Source organism: Empidonax traillii, unplaced genomic scaffold (assembly GCF_003031625.1).
Source record: "Empidonax traillii isolate 1590-97213 ecotype Southwest subspecies unplaced genomic scaffold, ASM303162v1 scaffold74:size2480735, whole genome shotgun sequence".
In the NCBI taxonomy this organism is placed as follows: Eukaryota; Metazoa; Chordata; class Aves; order Passeriformes; family Tyrannidae; genus Empidonax; species Empidonax traillii.
This window is the reverse complement of record NW_020955267.1, coordinates 953,824-972,908: the sequence shown is the minus strand read 5'-3', so window position 1 is coordinate 972,908 and position 19,085 is coordinate 953,824.

Here is a 19,085-nt window from a genome sequence, read left to right as displayed (position 1 = left end):
CTAAGTTATCTTAATTGAATAGATGCTTTGCATGAAAAAGACAAAGCACAGTGACATAATGACCATAGGAGAGTATCCATTAACATGTAGATTATGTACTTATGCATTTTTGTTGTTGCTGCTTATATTTCAGTGCCTGTTTTGTTTCGTTCTTTTTGTAATTCATACAGCTTCAATCTAATCAGTTAGTCTGGGAGGGCAAAATCATAGAATCATAAATCATAAAATATTACAGTGTTGAAATGGATGTTAAAGATCATCCAGTCCCAACCCCATCTGCCATGGGCAGGGACACCTCCTGTTAGACCAGGTTGTTCAAGGCCTTATCCAACCTGGCTTTGAGCACTGGTAGGGTTGGAGCATCCACAACCTCCCTGGGCAACCTGTTTCAGTGTCTCACCACCTCACAGTAAAAAGGTTAGTAGGAGGGGGCAATGAAGACAGGTCTCAAAAAACAGAAATTTGAAAATATCTTCTGAATAGTTTTATTAATCTATTAAAAATTTCTGACATATCTAGTTCAAATGCTAAATTGACATTTGATCATCTGGCACCAGTGCTTGTTCGAAGTTGCTGATTACAGTTTAGATGGAGACAATATTTCTGTTGGCCTGTTGGCACAACTTTCAGACATGAAGGACTTCCACATGTTTCTCAGTATCATGACTGATTCACGCAGAGGAAAATACATGTTAGTGCCAGCATCTGAGTGAGAAGTTGTGAGAAAAAATATTTTTCTAATGTGTTTTGTAAGCAAATAGAAAAAGAGAAGAAGAGAACTGACCCTTTACAAACATTGTAATGAGATGGAGATAAAAATGTAAAAATGGTGCACTAAAGATATTAAGACCAGCTTATGTAAATGTGTATTCGTAGTTCAAATTTGCATTCATAGGGCCATGAAGTTGATAAGAGCTTGATGGAGCACCTCCCCTACAAAGACAGTCTGAGAAAGCTGGGGCTGTTGGCCTGGAAAAGAGAAGGTTATGTGGAGATGTGATAGCAACCTTTCAGTATCTGAAGGGGGCCTATCAGGAAGCCGGACAGGGACTCTTTGTCAGGAATTGTAGTAACAGAACAAGGAGCAAAGGGTAAAAATTGAAAGATAGGAAACATAGGTTAGATATTAGAGAGAAATTCTTTACTGTGAAGGTGGTGAGACACTGGAACAAGTAGCCCAGGGGCATTGTGAATACCTCAACCCTGTCAGTGTTCAAAGCCAGATTGGATAAGGCCTAAAGCAACTTGGTCTAGTGGGAGGTGTCCCTGCCCATGGTAGGGGGAGTTGGGACTAAATGATCTTTAAGGTCCATTCCAACCCCTTAACATTCTATGATACTATGTGTGCATGAGAGTCTCAGAAGAAACAGCAAAAAAAGAGTTAAGAGAATCACTTATACCAATAATGAAAGACACCTTTCCCAGGACACTTCTTCCAGGAAACATTTCCCAGAAGCAAAAGTGAGGCATGTATTTTGTCAGTCAAGATCTGAAAGCCTGTGCACTAAGACCGCAGCACAGATGCCTTGTGAACTAGATATCTGTAGCCAGGTTGCATCAAATCACATAGGCTTGTCTTATTAGTCCCACTAGGAAAACAGACACAAATTTCAAACAGACTAGGAAGATGTGGCTTTGCTTGCAATTTACAGAGACTGAAATAAGCAAGATTTTGAAGCAAGGGACTGTCCCATAAGAACTCAGAAAGAGTGTAAATGATCTCTTGCCAAAGTATTTCACCACTGACAGTCAAAAGAGCATCAGAGATGTACAAGGACTCAGTAACTCATGTCCTGTATGCAGGCGATCCTGGTCATACTACTTGGGCCTACATGTCCTGAAATTTGTGGGTATGTGGATGTGAGACTGTGAGTGAATAAAATCTGAGACCAAACGCATTCAAGATGGTAAAATCAAATTACTTAAATAAGTTTTCTATTTACCTGCATATGTTTTTACATTTACCTTTGTTACAATCACACAGCATGGACTCACTGCTTCTTGCAATTTCAGAATACTCTGTACTTTACCATTCCTATCTGAGGGACAAAATCAGGAAGGATTAAATTAAAATTTTTCTATGTTTTCCTGCTAGAGAAAATACATCACTCCCTTGATGTTTGTAGGCTGCCAAAAGAACATGCAAGCCCAACTTCATGGCCCCTCACAATGGCTCTGTGACAACCCTCAAAACATCCAGCTGTTTTTCTGAACTAGAATGTTAATTTCAGCATCATCATAATATTGGCTTTTGCGGTTTTTTTATCCTTTAATTGGCTTTTTATACAGGCTGAAAAGTCTCCCTTTCAAAGGAATTAAACAATGAATACATTATAACCATTTAGATGTTTTACTGGACTACGTGCCAAGTCTTTTAAAATGAAAGCCTGCCTGATCCCCTTGTATGCTATGTGATCAAATATAGCCTGATGTCATGACAACTCTCTTGGCCCTCCCTGTGTGACTTGGTTTACAGAGCAGCTGGAGCATAAACTCATCAGAAATGCCCACAGATTTATGTAAACAGAAATGGTGAGGTCACCCATGCTCAGTTTCTGCATGCTGAAGAACAATATAACTGAGTTAAAGTAGCCACAATAGTCTAGAACTGGGTGTTGTGCCCACCTGTACAGGTAGATATTTTGGTAACAATCTTCACCCTGAGATAGACGTATAGACACAGTTTGGGTTAGAGAGCATTGCTTTGTCGTTCAACAGAACAAGGTCTCAGTTATGCTTCCAGGTCCTGCTGTGCAGCTATATTAGCTTTAGTGGGAACAAATGAACTACATTTTCCTGACTGCTTCTAACATCAGAATTGTATGACAAAAGCAAGGTTCTCTGCTACTAAACTTCATGGATCCAACTCAACCCACACTGATCTGAACTGGTTAGTAAAGTGAGATTAGATGTCAACTGCAGTTGGGAATGGAGAGGGTCTTCACTTTAGGCTGTCAAAGACTATGATCTTACTCACTGGTTGTATGAAACAAGATCAATAATGTAAATAAAAGGATAGTATGTGCCCATTCTCTCCCTTGACCCAGGGCTTTCCTGTCTTATATCAAAATATGGATTTCTTCTGGCACTGGAAGACATCCCATCTGACCAGATGCTTATTTGCTCCCATATGGCTGTCATATGACTGTCATTGACACATCAGTATCACAGAGAAGACCAACTGCATGATATGCATGTCACCTGGTGAGCATCTGTTGGTGGGATGTGACACATACAAGCATCCAGTTACCTAGCTGAGATGGATGTCATGCTGCTTGCAGGAGAGAACAAAGCCTCAGCATGTGTTTTTGAGCACTTACGTAAGCCATCCGTGATCCATCGTGCACTTACTGAAGCTGAAATTTTAGCTAGTGAAGGTAGAAAACAGTTGTCATGAACTGCCACCCACCTAATGTTGCAAAACAGTCTACATACTTGATAGACTCATTGAATTGCAATACAAATAGGACAAATAAAACGGCAAGTCAGTTATTTTTTACTTGAATTAGCCTTTCTAGTAAATATTCCATTTTATTATTGCAATGGTTAACAGGTAAAGGCTGACACTTGTCTCAGTTACTTTGATGGCAAGTAACTGTTTCCATAATAAATATCCTCATTAGATGCCAACTTTTCCAGGACCAGTTGTACTAAAAAGCACTTTTTCACTGTCAAAAATTGTAATTTTTACTTCGATTCTTATAGAGTATAAGTTAGTGAATAAGGTCATATTTCTTGAGGTATAAATCAGTGGAGACCCAAAAAGACACTTTTTTTTTCCAATTAAATGTCTCATCTGACTGTACTAACTTCAGAAGAGATATGCTAGGGACCATCAGTTATGATGAACATAGGTGCTCAAAGAAGAAGTATTCATCAAAATAAGTAGAGGTGTACTCAACAGTTGTAAGCTACATTTTCCAGAGATTTACAGGGACCAATTCAAGACTTATTAGCATGACATGCAACACTTTCTTAGAGAGAAACCTTCTTTGACAGATGCAGCCTCTCTCTGATGATATGTGAGGAATTAACAGGGCTTACATGAAAGAGAACTACGGGAAATGAACTTTGGAACAGGTGAATAGTTCTGTACTGCTGTAAACAGACATAGGTACAATTCATTTACATTCATTTACAATTCAAATGATAATTACCAGTTTTCTTGCATATTTTTTGCCCTTTTTTTTTTTTTTCATTTTTGGTCAGCTCTGAAGAGCTATTTATATTCTGCAGTTTCCTAAATTTATCTCTCTTTGCACTCTCATCTTCATTTTGTGTTTTTGTCTTTGATGATTTCAAACATTTCTTTCCATCATGCAGTTACTTAAGATTACAAGTTTCATTTGATGGCAGTATGTTGCATCTTCTATACTTTGCTGTCCAGGTACTTCCCTGTGGCAAGAACTTTATAGCATTCTCAGATAGGAACTTATGTTTGTGTTAAGCAGGAAACAAACCTTCAGATGTCTTTTTTTCTCTTTCAGATCATTTTTCATGATATTATAAGATGACAAAGTGTAAGTTCAACCTCCTTTACTTGGACATAACCTGATTTGTCCAAATCTGTTTCATCAGTTTTTAATTCATAGGTTTTGGCTCTTGGGTCTGACTTGTCCACAGCATACAATTTTTCTTCTTTGTTTCAGGAAGATTGTTGTCTGTCACCTGGAGTGAACAATTGGCCACAAACTGCCAGGGAAGTTTGCTGCTTTGGCACTGTTCCTTTCCAAACATGAAGCAGGCTGGTCTTGTTGAGTGAAGGAACAACTGACAATTTCCTCTCTCTTTGATTTTAGCTTGTAAAGGGCAGCATCTGCCGAAATTACAAACCAGAATACACATTGCTCATTGTTTTCCATAGTAAAGGACACTTCCTGACTCTGTAGCACGTTAACTATCAGAAAGTCTGCTCCAACTGGTTTCTACTTCCCCACAGCAATTATTTTGAATGAGACTGATAAGAGTGTTTCAGAACAGTCTTTATATCATACACTTCTTTCCACCTGTCAAAAGTCACTGGATTGCATCTGACAAAGATTTTCTCCCACAAATGCAGCATTTGGCATCATCAGTCCTTGAACTGGTTCTGGCAGCTCCATAGAAAATATACATCACAGCTCTTTACAACCTTGTTATTTATTTTGTGTAAACACTTCTCCCAGAGCCATCAGTGATAATCCATTGTCCCCACAGCAACACAGCAATCTTCAGCCTGACTGGGAGGCCATGCTTATTACCAGACAGAGCTTTCTTGTAGGAATGCATCCAGTTTATTGCTCTAGAAGATCATCCTTTCAACAATGATATCAACAATTAAGTGTCATGGTTAAACTTAATCTGGCAAATAAGTACCCTAAGTACCATAGGGCTGCTCACTCACTTTCACTTCCCCTGCCTACCCCTCCCAATGAGATGGGGAGGAAAATCAGGAAAGAAAAGAAACTAGAGTTTGTGGATTGAGATAGCAGGAGTTTAATAACTGAAACAAAATAAAACATAACAATAATTGTAATAAAAATGAGATGGAGAGAGGGAGATAAAACAGAAAACAAGTGATGAACAATATAACTGCACCTGCTGACTGATGTTCAGCCTGTCCCTGATCCATGATCACCACCCCACTCCTGGCTAACTCAGCCCAGTTTATATACTGAGCATGATGGAAAATATGATATGGAACATCTTTTTGGCCCATTCAGTCACCTGTCCTGGTCATGCTCCTTCAAAGCTTTTTGTGCAGCCCCTCACTGGCAGAGGATGAGACACTGAAAAGTCCCTGACTTAAGATAAGCATCGCTTAGCAACAACCAAAACATTGGTGTGTTGCCAACATTATTCTCCCACTGAACTTGAAACACAACCCTAAAAAGAAAATGAGTCCTATTCCAACTGAAATCAGGACACTAAGTAACAGAAAGTCAAGAGTTAATTAAATTTCATTTTAGTGGCTAACTAAAAAGTCTAAGCCCACTCTCCTGTCTTCATTATCCTTCTCTCCCAGGCATCCATCAGCCATGGGGTTGAAGATGAGACTAAGTGTTCTCCCTAACAGCAAACTCACTCTGGTTACAGAATGGAATTGAACAAGTAGCCAATGAATATAAAGCAGAATCATAGAATATCCTCAGTTGAAAGGCATGCACAAGGATCATCGAGTCCAACTCTGGCTTTGCACAGGGCAACCCAAGAATCACACCATGTGCTAGTTGTAAAGATTCACCATTTCACTCTCCTTTGTATAGCAACATCAACTAAAATGTGAGTTTTATTTTATCTGATTTGTCTTCAACAGTGACATTTGTAAACACAGAGTCTGTCACCTTTGGTTTGTTTCTTTACATAGGAAAACCAACTTTATTCAGTACAAACACTGAAGGAAAGTTTTTCCATTCTCACAGGGACTGAATCTTATTTCTCTTGCACTTTTTACTGACTTTTCTAAGAATAACTGTTGTTTTTTCACCCAGTTATGTATGCTTTTACATACCATTTAGCTCAGGGCACAGTAACTGTGTCCCCCAATATCACAACAACAAAAAAATCAGCTTGTTTCTGGAGTTTATGAAATTAAACATGGTACGTGTCATGGGAGAGTGGAAGGCTTAGAAAAAGATTTAAAAAGCAAAGCCTTGCCAGTGAGTCTCCAGGTGCAGAAAGGTCTCCATTGCTTTCTAAACTCCTTCTCAGGGAAGAGTTTAGGTATGGCTGAATCCTATCTTAGCCTCAGACTGTGTTAGCGGTTTAAATTTAAAGGAATTATAGAGGTATGATTAAAACACTTTGTCCTGCAGGTTTTAATGATGGCAAACCAGAAAGATTTATATAAGTGAATTATTTATTATGACAAAGTAAAAAGCAGGTGAACAGAAGAAAGATCCTAATCAGAATTATTTACTACGCAGTGTAAAAGCTAAAAAATCTACCGGTAGAGTATTATATAATGAAGTAATATAGTGTTCTGTAACAAAACAAGTATATTAAAGCAACTGTATCAAAGCTGGCAAAAGAAACAATCGTTAAGTAGAGACTGATATAACTCGCCATACGAGATAGCAGGCAGATCTCTCTCTTTCTCTTAATCCCTTGGCATTAACCATGAAGAGGCATCCCTGCTTCACAAGAGAAGCTCCACGTTTCAAGGAAATATGTGAAAGAATCTGCCATATGGAAGTTTGGACTGGGCTTTTGTAGCAATGAAGTGGTGGACTGGTAGTCACAGATTTACAAGCTCTCAGACTAGGTTAACTGTCACATCTTGTTTCAAAAAAAAGGATGCGTTTTCGAAGTCTGGTGAACCAGGATGGTCTTAGCATAATTTAACATCAAGACAGCAACCTGGTGCCAGCAGCTGAACTTCCATGATAGCTTTCATGATAGCCTGTGTGATGGCTTGCATAGTATACATTACTGGATTTTAGGTCTGTTATTGTACTAAGTGCTAAAACTTGAAATGGGAGGTCTTGACTGAACAGCACTGCACTAGTGCATTGTAAATATTAGAGAATCTTGCAGCAGTGAGAGGTTCTCTGTCTTTGCTTGCTGTTCACCTTGAGCATGAATACTGTGTCCTAGTTGAGCTATTTTGTTTTCTAATTTTCTTGGCTGTGTTAAATCCTTAAATGTGTCAGAGAAACATACCAGCTGAAGGACTGAAACATTCTTTTCCAACAAACACTGCAATTAAAAGCTGTTTATTTTAAGGTGTAGTACTTGGAAAACTCACCAACGGTGCTTCCCTCTGGAAACATTCACAGAGGTATAACATAAACCTTAAAAGCTATTTGATTTCTGCATTTACCATCCTTGGAGAATGTAAATATCTTACTTTGAATATGTTAAAGCATACAGTGAGCTCTTTGTGAGATAATAATTTATTATTTTAGCTCTGCTTCCTCTTAATCATCAGTTCAAAAGTTCTTTCAGACTGACCTTTCCAAATGTCAGTGTTTAATGCAAAATTGAAGGGGTATTTTAATGCTTCATTGGCTTTACTCTGCACAAAAATCCAGACCCCAAGTCCTTTGAAACTCATTGGAAGGTTCCCATGACTTACAGCTTTAGGTCAGGTCAATAATTACTAGAACTGAGGCTAACTCATGATCTTGTATATAAGCACAGATCAACTTTTAAGTGTCCAGAAGTGGTGCTAAGCTGGGAGCTCAGTCTCATCTTGGATATTTGAATTCTGTAAGGGATGATAATTTACTGTTTGCATTTTTTCACATACAGAGAAGCAATGTATGGATCTGGAGGGAGGGTTGAAGTGAAGGTGCTAGTCAGGATCTCAGATTGTGAAACACAGCAAAGCAGAGTTAAAGAAAGAGCTTGCAGGAAAAAGCAGCACTCAGACTTCTGGTGTTACTTCCTTTTCTCCCATACTTTACAAACAAAGGGTTTTCTGACTCTTCATGTTTTTGAGTGAGTCTCTTAATGCAAAGAAAAATGCTGCATTTTCGTAGACTAAAACTAACCTTTTTTCCAGTTATTCCCAGAAAGAAGAATGACCTAGAAGAAAATTACATACAAGGAATTGCAAAGAGAAAATGAGGTGATACAATCTTTCTGATATTATACTATTTTTGAGACTAAGGACAGTGAAAATAAAGTGCTCAGCACTCAAAATTCTGTTTGCTTTTGTCTTTGAAGAGCTCTGCCAATCCTGTGTTGAAGCAGAGATGTGCAATTTGGCAGTGGGTTGCTTTTATATCAGATATATGTTTTTAATCTCTCTCATGAAAACCCATCTGTGCCTTGGACCTACTAAATAGCTCAAGATGATGGCAATTCAAACAATAAATCCCTTCAGATAATTGATATGTACAGTTTTAGGTACAATAAGTGAACAATTTTTTTCTGCATCCAAAATTACAACCAGATTATTGAGCCACAGAGCTCTGCACAGCTGCAGAGACTGCATGGGTGACTGACTTTCAGATCCAAGCAATGGCAGGCAGCATTGTCCTATTGCTATACCACAGGGCACAGCAGGAAGGGAATATGACACTGGAAATAAAATTCTGGTGAACACTTTGTCAGAAACCTGAAAAATTTTTAGACAGTATAGTTCTATGAGCAAAGATGACAATGAAAGGATGATGAAAGCGAAATAAAGATCACATTCAGTAGTGCAAGTGATCATTAAAACCTCTGCAGGAGTCACTGTACTAATTATTGTTTTGTGGAGATTTTCATATATCTCATCCATTTGATATAGACAAACATATTGTTCCAAGGAGTAATTTTTTGTCTGCTTTGGGAAGTCTTACCTGCTTCATTAATCTAAACAATCACTGCCTTTTACATGACAGACTTCTTTTAAAAAGTTCAGAATGTTCAAAATAAAGAATAACTTTTACAAATTATTCAAATACCTCAGCAAACCCTCAGACCAACTTGTCCTCATCACAGGATTACAATGTCATATCTCTTTGATCTGACTTGCATTATGGAAGTGTTGTGCTGTTGTGTTTTGTTTTGGGGGTTTCATTTGTTTTTTTCCCCCTCTCAGGTCTATTTCTAGCCCATTTTAAATATCAACTCAACAGAAGGGCTTTTTTTAAACTGGGTTACATTAGACATAAAACAACACTTATTCTGTAGTTTATATTTTTCAAAATGCTTTGACATAGAAAAATTATTGTTATTATTTTTCATCTACTAAATTGATCCTAAAATGTTAGCTAAAATAGACCCAGTGCAGAAAATATGGTTATTAAAAGGCTGGAAGGTGTTGTATTGGAGGCAAAGGTGCACTTCAGAGATGTTTTATTTTAGTGTGAAAAGACTGTTAAGCATTATATTGTCTCCACTGTGATGTGTCATGGATTTTTTCTTTTGATATACTAATCTCTTCAGAATTACTAAATAAATACACTACAAAAAAGGCTTTCTAAAATTCTACTTAGCAATATTAAACATTAAATACATAAAGACAGTAAGTTTAAACTTTCAAAATGAAACCTGAAAAATACTTTTAAAGAAAGCTATTACCTCCAAGAAGGGGTGTTCAGTAGGCAAAGGTGGGTCTGTGTCTCACAGCTGTGTAATTTAGGGTGCCTGAATTTGTTCACTACCCAGAGGCAAGTTAGTGGTGTCATTACAGAACTGAAACTGGCTTAACTGGTATGAAAATCTGGCTCAGCTATGCTGCACCATGCTACAGGCCTAGGCTAAAATAATGCCAAAGGATTCAAAACAGGCTTTTGTTTATTGCTCTGTTTAACCAAAAACAGCATTGAGAAAGAAAGGGAGATGTAAAACACAGTAACAAGTACCTTTCTTATTTTTACCTCAACAAGCTTTGTTTGCAAAACAACAACAGGCTGAAGTGGGACCTGTTTAAAGACAGAGCACATGGCCAAGGTAAATGTCTGGCTGTGAAGAGATTAGATAAGAGAGAGAAGAGAAGAGGAGAAGAGAGGGAGAGGAGCAGAGATAGCAATGATGCCCAGCTTTAGCACGTTGGTTCCCTTTGACAGAAGCCTGTGGAAAAGAGCATGGTACCGGTGAAGGATAATACTGCATCATGCTGTCAATCTCTGTGGAGTGACTGAGGGAAAGTTCTTCGAGTAGTAACTTTGTGTTTTGGGAATAGATACCTATTGTCCCTTGTATGTAGGCTGTGAGGTTCAGGCAGAGACAATTTGCAGAGAAGTCCTGAAAGCCTAAGAGATCTGAATCCAACCCCCATTGACTTGTTTTGAAAATACTGTCGTACAATACCAAGCTTTCAATAGGATCCTTGGTACAGGGTGATGAGATGGAGTCACAGTTTAAACAAGTCAGAGATAGGGAGGAATGGCAAGAGAGCTTTGTCTGCTGGGTACAGTATGATAGAGCTGCTCTCTGGAGGGTTATAAGGATCTACAGTGTGGCTGCAGTGAATTTCAGTTTGGAATGTCTTTTCCAGGGCAGTCCTCGGGAGCTATCTTATGGAACAATGGAGATGTTAACAGTATGAGGGGACGCTCCATCTTGTCCTTTGAAAATAGACCTAAGCCAGTGCTGGCTGCACTGGGTTATTTATCCAGTTCTGGTAACAGTTTTCTGTTGTTATGTTTAAAATACAAACAGTTCTGTCTGAATAACAGAATAAAAAACTAAATGGAGATTTGGTTCTACTTTCCTTTTCATCTTCCCCAACCTCACTGCTCCACTGTCCTTCTCAGTTAAGGCTGCTATTGAAGTCTGGGACACCTTGATAGAGCCTCAGAAATTTAGAGGACACATATTTATTGCTTTGGTTTTCTGCATCATCTGTCGCTCACTTGTCGACTAAACAGAGTTCAGAATATAAAACCACATACAATGACATTAAGCAATAGACTGGGAGATAAGTAGAATAGCTTTTCAACAAAGTCTTTCAAGAAAAAAATCAACAAACCATGAGCATGCACAAAGTGTTTAGTCTGTTCTTGTGCTCCTGTTCATTTATCATGTTTATGTATTTAGTCTGTATCTGTACTATCAAATTAAGGGCTTGTGTTTCAACTCGCTCTCTCTGCAAGACCATCAACTCAGCTGATAGCATCACTCTCGTGTGAGATGAGTAGAGGTCAGGAGAGCACATCCTTTAAAAACTGTGTAGAAATATTCCCTGCACAACACTCTACACAATAGTAAGATATACAGAGATATACAGAAACAGACTAAGCCTCAAGGAATTAAGTTTGATTACAATATCAAATATTTCAAAATTTAGTAAAGTGTAGGGATCTTGGCCAGGTCCATGACATAGAAATATCTGACTTACAAGACTGACAGTAACTGACAGCAGCACTACTCTCCAAAATCAGGAAGTACACAGTTCTATGGGATATTAACATCTAATTAGTATTATAATATATAAAACTTAGAGAAAACTTGAGAAGCAAACAAAGGAAACCACAAGAAAAATACCCTGTCTTGGTCTTAAAATGGAGAACTAACTCATCTATAACCCAAAACTTTGAGGAACTGAGACATACGTATTTTGCAAAGGTAGAAATACATAAATAAAAAGCATAGATTTAACATGTCAGCTACAAGCAGATAATTACAAAGATAATTCATTGACATTTCTCATATTAACTCTGTACATAAAACAATAAAGAAGGCTTACCCTACAGGCAATCTGCTTCCCATCACTTTTAGTGAGGTCATGTGTTACCATCTTGTTGCCTTTTATGAAGACAGCAGTGCAGTTGTATAGCAGGATTTCATATCAGATTCCAGGAGGTCGTCTTATTTTGGGATAAGTACACTGAACATTCTCAGTTCTGCTGATTGCAGGGGTTCATCTTGCCTCCTACAGTTCTGGCACTCATATTTTATCTACCATTTTATGTTCCTACTAGACATGCCACTGAGGTGTGTTATGAGTATTTTAACCACTGAAGTAGATAGGGGACTTTCCATCACTCATGTTCCTTATTGTTTTCTCTGTGTTGCCTGGCTGCTCAGACTCTACACCTCTGAATTATTTTAGCCAGTCTCTAGTTAAAACACTTTTAAATTACTACTTTGTTCTTGGCATGGCACAGTTATATCCTCCATCTTCTGTCTAGCTCATGAAAATTCAGAACCTTATTAAATTAAAACAGTAAAGGGATATGTCTCAACTCTTTGTAAGGGGAGGGATTTCATTCCCATATGCATTGCTGAGTGAGTGCCCCACAGTGATTCTTCAGGTACCTGTGTGACTCCTAACACCAGCTGTTTGAGTCTCCGTTTTTCCGAGTGATTTACCTCTGTAGTCCTAAGTTATTCCACAGCCACAGATCTCCTCAGTGCCTCCCAGCTCACACAGAGCTTCTCAGACCTTCCAAAAGAACTTCACCTCTCCCAAATCCAATTTCTGGGTCTCTCAAGAACAGTTCAAACTTCTCACTAACACCTCTTTCATCTATTCTCCAAGTCCTTCTCTATTTTGCTCTCTTCTGATGGAATAGCTCCACTCTTTAAAAAAACTTGCCCTAGGTCACTTTAGCAGCTCTGAAACTCTTCATCAGTCACAACCCCTAGGTCCATCTTTGTGGTTCAGCTCACCTTCCAACTTAGTCTGAAACACATCTGCTGTATTTCTTTCTCTCCACCTGCTTCCTTGCCCATACACACACTTTTCTGTTAGCTGCTTATATCTATCTCCCAGTGCCAGTGTCAGCTCAGCTACTCTGGTCCTGGTTTTCCCTGACCAGCAAACCTTCCTATAGACAGCCAAAAGCCCATAATCAACATTACCAATTAAGACTTTGAGAGAAAAAATAAAGACTTTACCAAAAGGAAATATCTTTCTGAAGGTCTGTGATGTGTGAAGAAGGTGAAAGACTCACCCTTTACCACTCCGCTTAAAATACCATGAGTGCTCGCAGCTGCAGCCAGAGCAGTGAACCTTTCAGTTCAACATTCTTGACCGAGGAACATGGAGTGTGTTAAGAGAGCACAGAGAGAGATGTATGGCAAAGTGTAACACAGCACAGTGTGGTGCAGGGCCTATTTGAACACTTGGGCCTCACTCTTATAATTACCACTAACTGAGAGTTAATCAGCCACCAGGTCCAATTCCAGCTGTCCCAGTCATCCAGTGAGAAGCCTTAGAGACATCCCAATTAAACACAATGTAAATACCATAAAGTATGTGCATAAGCTTGGCTCCTAGTGAGACCTCTTGATTAAAAAGACATTATTATTTCACACCTTTGCTAATTAGCACTGGCAGTACCTCTGATTTCAGAGGAACTTGATTGCTTCCAGCATATTAGCACACTGACAACTGTTGCAGTCCTGTGCTCTGCTCCAAATGTTGATCTTGTGAACAATACTAAAAAATGACCTCACATCACCTCTGATAGTTTTGCTAGGAAACACTTTGATGCATAAATATTCAACACAACTAGAAGTTCTCATATCAAAGGAAGATAACTACATAAATGCACATAGAAGAAATTTTGATTCTGCAGTTTACATAATTTTAATTTCATTATTGCCCTGGCTTTGTATGTCCTGCTCCAGGTCTTATTTCAAGTTAATCATAAAGTGGATAGTAATTCACAGTTTAAAGGGGGGGAAAAGTATATAATTAAAGTGATAATTACAACTGAAAGTTTAACATGGTCTTTTAATTAAAATCTGCAAACTATTTCACAATTATAGAAAATTTAAAAAACCCAGTAGGATCTATTGTTTGTGATGGCCATGCTTAAATTCCACTAAACTGAAAAATAATCAAATGGTACAGATTCCATCTTTCTGTAGATGTTTTAATCATAACACGAGCAGAATAACTGAACACTGAGAAGCATTCCTGAACTGCAGACCCATGATTTAATCATGTTTTTTAATAGACTAAAAATCAAATAAAAAAAAAAAGTTTAATTTCAGATTAAAAAAAGAGTGACATTATCTTATATACAGGGCACTACGCACACAGAATTGGGAAGAAGAGCACACTAAATTATTGTATTTCTATCTTATTCACAATTTCTATCTTAAAGTGAAAAATACACACACAGCATGGTTTTATTTTTCCCCTGCCTTTGACTACAGGAGAACAAATCTGGGTGAATTGAGTATCCATGCTTAATGCAACAATTCAGCATTCTTGCAGAGTAATCCTCCAGTTGCTAATGTCTTCAAAAGGCTGAGTGGCAGCCTGTGTGAAGCACATTTGGTGATAACATTTTACCTAGGCTAGCTGCTGGCACTTGAGCAGCACCAATCTCCTGCATTATTCCCTGTTCACAGCAGGAAGCTCTGCTATTACACCAGAGTTTAACCCACTGTGTGTGAAAATCTGATTGATGAAATATGCTATACTGTTCCAACATGCAATACAAAATGTTCACAATTCACTCCAAACCATTTAATGTATCCAAATATGTGAGAGAGTTCTTTATGAGAACTAATTCTTTTATTCTTATTGTGACTCGATGTGATTGCCTGGCAGCTTTCTGCTTTTACAACTCTGGGCTTTGAAACACACATTTCAAGTTGCACTATGTCTTGTAATTGTATCTTGCCTGAGAATGAACTTTAAAGACTGAAGCTTAATTCCAGGGTGTTCACACCATTTTCTAGTTTTCTTTTGTTCTGTAAGTACCTGAAATCATTTTCCATATAACTAGTAAGCATATTGAAGTGGAAAAGATGAGACTTCCTTAAGTTTTTTAATCATGGGTTTGGTTTTTTGTTAAACCATAATGAGCTCTCAGAGCACAAAGTACAAAGGAGAGACCAATGTAGTTTTTACAGAATTTTGTGGCTTTTACTTAATGTTTATGATGAGTCAATTAGGTATACATTACCAATACTTGGAGATGGAGTGCATTTAGTCAAGCCAAGTAAAATTTGACAATCTTCAGCCTCTAATTATTATCTTAAAAGTCTGGCAGCCATGTAATCTACTGTGCAATCATTTTGTGAACAAAGTGTTATTCATAGGGCAAGAATATCTTGGTATTTTTTTGCACATTTCCTAGACTTCGGATAATGGTTTTTTTCTCTGACCTGGAAATAGAAGAACATTTACAGTTTTGTGCAAGTACAGAAGGGATCAAAAACTGCATGACTCAGACTCAGATTAAATGTGATGCTGTAAGAAAACTGCAGAAACTAAACAGCTCTCTATCTCCTTCAACTGTGTGTGAAAAGTTGAGAGGATTAGCCTAGAAGTACATGCATTCATTGCAGATGTCCAAAGGGAGATACTATGACTCCAATTGGGTAGAAAGGAAAGAAAGACATTTAACCAATGCTAAGAAAACACTGATATAACTGACACCAGAATTATGCAGAAGACATCAACTGAGCGTAAAAAAAGAGACTTAAAAGTGATAGAGGAAGCAGAGAGGATATTACGAAGGCTCGACACAGTTGTTTGTATGGGAATGCATTACTATATATGATATCAGTTTAGGCTTCAAGTCTGCATTTGTCTGAAAAAGCAGCCTCTGGAGCACTGAGGAATAAGCTTCCTTTAACAGCTGCCCCAGCCTCTCTCTCCGTGTAGGTTTCTGTATCAACAATCTGCCCAGATGTGTTTTGTGGACCTTTAATCTATCTAGTGGTAAAAAAAACCCAAACAAACAAAAACCCCAAACCCATCACAGCTAATAAAGAACACAGAGGCTTCAAATTTTCTTTCAGGATATACTGGGTACTTGGCTGCAGTTTCATTAGCATCAAAGAGCATAGCAAAAGATTTTACACCATCGAAGATTATATCAAGCTAACTACCCGTCTCTTCCAAGTTCTAAAACAACAGAATTGTACTGGACGCATAATGGTAAGATGAAATGCATAATTATACGCAGTTGAATGCATTCTACTGAAGAAAGAAATTGAATTTTATTCAGATTGCCAACACTTACATCAGAGAGTATTTTTATTCCAAGCTTAAACTGCAGCCAAGGTGCTAAGCAAATAGGCTCTGGGAGAAATAATCAATATGACCATCACTCAGAGTACTGATTTTTTTCTTCCAAGACTCTTGGGGGACTTCGACAACATTGATTTTGTATGCTTCACAACACCTTGAGAAAGTCAGCTCTACTGAGAAGCTGTGACTCTGCTGCTCTTTGGGTCATTATCTACACCAGATGCAAAGTATATAAAGAATACAAGGCTCTACATATACAGAAAAATCTTATTTAGCATATGCCCTGCACAGGCAAGAATTACTGCTGCAGTAACATAGCCTTGCTGAATGCTCCAAAAATATCACTGTCATAAATTAGATCTGTGCTCTAATTGAAGAGCAGGAGGAAAGCCTAGTTCAGTGACTTAGTCACAGGCTTTTCATTTTTCCTTTACATTATATATTAACCTCAATACAAGTACTTGCACCGCAAACATTTTCAAGTAGTAGAGTAGTCCCAATGGACCAATACGTGTTCATCAGGTTACATATATTCACATGGTAAGTAACAGGATGGAAACAACCAAGTTGTTCCTGGTTTGCAAGGTACTGTACCATCAAGTTCTTCAAGCAGGATTTCCCTTTGCAAACAGCAAAGAGTTTTGATTTATGATTTATTTGCATAGTAATACTAAAAGTATTTACTCCAAGCATGCCATTGGAATGTATAGAACCAAAGCTAGGGTGTATATACTCAAAAAGCTGAATAATGAAATGAAATGTTAATATTGGAGACTGTAGAATGTGCAAATACATTAAGAATGCCAATCTGGGTATAGCCACTAGTAAAAAGTCAGAATCTTGGAAATACAGTGGAAGGTAATTAAAATAAAAATACTTGTTTGCCTAGACTGCAGTCATAATTTGGAACAGAAACGTACAACTTCAGCTTGTTATTTCAAATGCTCTGAAATATGTGCTGAGTTTCCTGATTTTTGTATTTAGAGAAGCTTATGCTCCTTGTACTGAAAATCCACGATGTTCAAAAAACATGGTTTTCTGAGTTTTGACATATTTCTTTAGAGATTTGCCTGGTAACCTGGTAACCTCTGTCTTTGTCTCAGCTTTGTGAAATGGCAGTATGGGTGGGAGCAAACTAATTCCCTATTAAATTCAGAACTGATAAATCAAGGATCTCCATGCCCTTACCATCTACCTCTTTAAAATATTGCATATGATCACTCATGTTTCAGAACCATCTATATCATTTACAGCTTACCCATCAGCCACTTGATGCAATGACAGGCCAAGATTTTTTAAAGAAATAAATAAAAAAAATAGGATTTCTGTTTAACTGTGAGCTAGTTTGTCAGTGATTTGAATTAGTCTTGGTAGGATTACAGCAAACTCATGGAACAGTTAGAGGGAAGGGGAGGAAATTTTAATAAATATTAAACCAAATGTAACAATCTTTGAGCTACATTGTTACAGACCATGTCCAGCACGAAGGAAGTAAATTTCCCATTGCTTGCTCAAACCATGAATTTTGTCTTTTTTATCTTGAATCATCTCCCTGGCCTATTTTATAGTTCTGTTGATACAAATCATGCAGTAGTGAAAAGCAGTATGGGTAAGGAGAACAAAAAATGTTCCAGTTGACAGGGTGAGAGGAGACGGGAAGGAACTCTGTCAATCAGAATTACAGATGAAGAAGTTGGGTGGCAGAACCACACCCTGTGGGCTGTATCTTGACATATTGGATGCACTTTGATTTTTGAACATCCTTACCCAGCATTAAGGATACCTAAAAATGTAGGTGGGATTATGTGGGTCGTGTACAAGGAAGAAGAATGGCTCAATTTTGTGCATGTGTCTGCCAACTCATCCTAATCTACCCTTGGCAGATTAGTCTTGCCAATGTACCCTCACATCACATCTGGCTGTTCCCCTCCCTGTCTCGCTTTAGACCTGTGTTACAGCCCTCTTCCCTTTCATTTCCTTCTCTGAGACCTAAGTAGCAGTAAAAGGTTAATAGGAGAGGTCCATGTCAGGGGCAGCTACATTTTCCATCAGACTGTCCCGCCCTTATTCATGATCAATGGTGACTTATTCTTCTGAAGTGATGATCATCTTCATTAGCACTTTTTCCTGTTTTCTAACTGCGGTGGTTTTATGTGGCCAGGTTTTGGTAGCGGGAGAGTTACAGGTGTGGCTTCTATTAGAAACTGCTGGGAGCTTCCCCCATGTCCAGTAAAGCCAATGCCAGCCGCTGAACAAGGCTGAACTAATCAAGAATGGTAGTAACACCTCTGTGATAACATATTTAAGAAGGAAAAAAGTTAATATGCAGATGAAAATTGGAGTCAGGAAGAGCTGAGCATATGTGATCAACTCTTCAGACACCAAGGTCAGTGAAGAAGGAGAAAGAGGTGCGCCAGGTTCCACAGCTGAGGTTCCCCTGAAGCCCGTGGTGCAGACCATGGTGAAGCAGCTGTACCCTTGCAGCCCATGGAGAACCACAGGAGTACAGAGATACATCTGCAGCCTGTGGAGGAGACTGACACCAGTCAGTGTCTGAAGAAGGCTGTGAGCCCATGGGAGGCCCATATTGGAGCAGGTCTCGCCAGGGACCTGCTGACCTTTGGAGAGAGGAGCCCACCCTGTAGCAGGTTTTTCTGGTAGGACCTGGGGCCCTATGGGGGATTCACATTGGAGCAGCCTATGCCTGAAGAACAGCATGCTGTGGAAA